Consider the following 3,306-nt stretch of genomic DNA (forward strand, 5'->3'; position numbering starts at 1 on the left):
ATTAACCTGGTGAACCTACGTTGCACTGCCTCAATAGCAAGGATGTCCTCCCTCAAAATAGGAGACCAAAACTGCACACAGTACTCAGGTGTGGTCTCACCAGGGCCCTGCAAAAGGACCTCGTTTCTACTTTACTCAAATCCTCTTGTTATGAAGGGCAACATGCCATTAGCTTTCTTCACTGCCTGCCGTACCTGCACACCTACATCTTGAGACCCATCTGAAGGAGGGTCTTGACCTGAAACTTCACCCATTCCTTCTCCCCAGAGTTGCTTCCTGACCCCCATGAGTTTCTCCAGCATTTTGTGTTTACACCAGGATCCGCAGTTCCTTCCCATCCCCCTCGTTCTCATCTTCCACCCCACCAGCCAGCAGATCCAACAAATCATCCACCAACATTTCCGTCACCTACAACGGGACCCCACCACTGGCCACATCTTCCCATCCCCTCCCCTCTCTGCATTCCGCAGAGACCGTTCCCTCCGTAACTCCCTGGCCCACTCGTCCCTTCCTACCCAAACCACCCCAACCCCGGGCACTTTCCCCTGCAACCGCACGAGATGCAACACCTGTCCCTTAACCTCCCCCCTCAACTCCATCCAAGGACCCAAACAGTCTTTCCAGGTGAGACAAAGGTTCACCCGCACCTCCTCCAACCTCATCTATTGCATCCGCTGCTCTAGATGTCAACTTATTTACATCGGCGAAACCAAACGCAGGCTCGGCGATCACTTCGCTGAACACCTGCACTCGGTCCGCATTAACCAAACTGATCTCCCGGTGGCTGAGCACTTCAACTCCCCCTCCCACTCCCAGTCTGACCTTTCTGTCATGGGCCTCCTCCAGTGCCGTAGTGAGGCCCACCGGAAATTGGAGGAACAGCACCTCATATTTCGCCTGCAGTGGTACGAACATCGACTTCTCCAACTTTAGATAGTTCCTCTGTCCCTCTCTTCCCCTCCTCCATCCCAGATCTCCCTCTTTCTTTCTGACTCCACATATATCCTTCCTTTGTCCCGCCCCCGTGACATCAGTCTGAAGAAGGGTCTCGACCCGAAACGTCACCCATTCCTTCTCTCCTGAAATGCTGCCTGACCTACTGTACTCCAGCATTTTGTGAATTATTACAGGGCTCAGGTTTAGAGGAGCGCACCCCCAGCTCTGCAGGTTTAGAGGAGCGCACCCCCTAGCTTTGGTTTAGAGGAGCGCACCCCCAGCTCTGCAGGTTTAGAGGAGCGCACCCCCTAGCTTTGGTTTAGAGGAGCGCACCCCCAGCTCTGCAGGTTTAGAGGAGCGCACCCCCAGCTCTGCAGGTTTAGAGGAGCGCACCCCCTAGCTTTGGTTTAGAGGAGCGCACCCCCAGCTCTGCAGGTTTAGAATAGCGCACCCCCAGCTCCAGGTTTAGAATAGCGCACCCCCAGCTCCAGGTTTAGAGTAGCGCACCCCCAGCTCCAGGTTTAGAGCAGCGCACCCCCAACTCCAGGTTTAGAATAGCGCACCCCCAGCTCCAGGTTTAGAGCGCACCGTCAACTCCAGGTTTAGGAGAGCGCACCCCCCCAACTCCAGGTTTAGAGGAGCGAACCCTCAGCTCTGCTGCTTTTAGAGGAGCGCACCCCCAGCTCCGCTCTCGCCGGATGTGACGCGTAGGGGAGGTGGGACCGGAGTTGAAAGAGGGCGGGGCCACTTCCGCGCCTGGGCACAGGCGAACGCGCCGGACACCTTTATCCCGGAGGAGGGGTCCTCAGGCCCTGCGGACGCCACGTGGTCGCCGGCAGCCGAGCGGGAGCTGGGGGTGCGCTCCTCTAAACCTGAAGATCTAGGGGTGCGCCCCTCTAAACCTGAATCTGGTGGTGCGCTCCTCTAAACCTGGAGTAACAGCAGGTCAGGCAGCAGCATCTCTGGAGAACATGCGATGCAATAATGCACAGGTGATGTTTCATGGCCCAGACCCTCCTTCAGATTAATTCACAGATGCTGCCTGGGTTACTCCAGCACTTTGTGTCTTTTTTTAATACAAACCAGCATCTGCGGTTCCTTGTTTGCACATTGACTTTAATTCCCTGTCTTTGCAGATGGGAGAGCATGACTCCACATCCCCACCAGGTACACGCGGGAGGGTGGGGGTGGGTGGGTGGGTGGGAGGGGGTGAGGGTGGGTGGGTGGGTGGGGGGGTGGGAGGGAGGGAGGGTGGGTGGGGGGGTGGGAGGGAGGGGGTGAGGGTGGGTGGGTGGGAGGGGGTGAGGGTGGGTGGGTGGGTGGGAGGGGGGTGAGGGTGGGTGGGGGGGGTGGGTGGGAGGGGGTGAGGGTGGGTGGGTGGGGGTGAGGGTGGGTGGGAGGGGGTGGGTGGGAGGGGGTGAGGGTGGGGGGGGTGGGTGGGTGAGGGTGGGTGGGGGGGGTGGGTGGGAGGGGGTGAGGGTGGGTGGGTGGGGGTGAGGGTGGGTGGGAGGGGGTGAGGGTGGGGGGGGTGGGTGGGTGAGGGTGGGTGGGGGGGGTGGGTGGGAGGGGGTGAGGGTGGGTGGGGGGGGTGGGTGGGAGGGGGTGAGGGTGGGTGGGGGGGGTGGGTGGGTGGGGGTGAGGGTGGGTGGGGGGGGTGGGTGGGTGGGGGTGAGGGTGGGTGGGGGGGGTGGGTGGGAGGGGGTGAGGGTGGGTGGGGGGGGTGGGTGGGAGGGGGTGAGGGTGGGAGGGGGGGGGTGAGGGTGGATGGGTGGGGGGTGAGGGTGGGTGGGGGGGGTGGGTGGGAGGGGGTGAGGGTGGGAGGGGGGGGTGAGGGTGGGTGGGAGGGGGTGAGGGTGGGTGGGAGGGGGTGAGGGTGGGTGGGAGGGGGTGAGGGTGGGTGGGAGGGGGTGAGGGTGGATGGGTGGGGGTGAGGGTGGGTGGGGAGGGCAGTAAATGATGACCCCTTTCAGACTAGAGTTGCTGACGTACGACTGATGATTCTCACAGTGCTCTGAGCCGCTCTCCTGGGCTCTCCCCCCTCTGCTCCTGAAACCCTGGGGGAGACGGCTTCACCCTTTGTGTTTCTGAATCGCAGGTTGACCATCTGCTCTGGACAAACGTTTCTCCTGGTCAAAATGGCGGCCGGAGTTGGCGTCCATTCGGCCCGTCTGATGTCTGCCCGCTTCACACAGTGGGAACAGGTGCGTTTACAGCTCAGAGTCGGTCAGGAAAGTTGGGGAGAAACTCTCCCCTGGGTCTGGAGGTTCAGTTTATCATTGCCTCGTGTACCGAGGTACAGTGAAAAGCTTGTTGCTGCGTACTTACCAGTCAAAATAAAACACTTAATCTACACGGTTACAATCAAGTCGT

The 3,306-nt window shown here is 60.3% G+C and overlaps 1 long non-coding RNA gene across 2 annotated transcripts; it reads left to right on the forward strand.

The window, feature by feature from the left end:
• Positions 1 to 1,744: 1,744 nt before the first annotated feature.
• On the forward strand, positions 1,745 to 3,306 carry LOC144602686 (uncharacterized). 2 transcript variants are annotated; one of them, XR_013548480.1, is made up of 3 exons: positions 1,745 to 1,928; positions 2,073 to 2,103; positions 2,944 to 3,306. It is a non-coding gene; the product is annotated as an uncharacterized LOC144602686 (long non-coding RNA). The 2 variants fall into 2 exon arrangements; XR_013548481.1 differs by having other exon boundaries at positions 3,032 to 3,306.

Source organism: Rhinoraja longicauda, chromosome 19, assembly GCF_053455715.1.
Source record: "Rhinoraja longicauda isolate Sanriku21f chromosome 19, sRhiLon1.1, whole genome shotgun sequence".
NCBI lineage: Eukaryota > Metazoa > Chordata > Chondrichthyes > Rajiformes > Arhynchobatidae > Rhinoraja > Rhinoraja longicauda.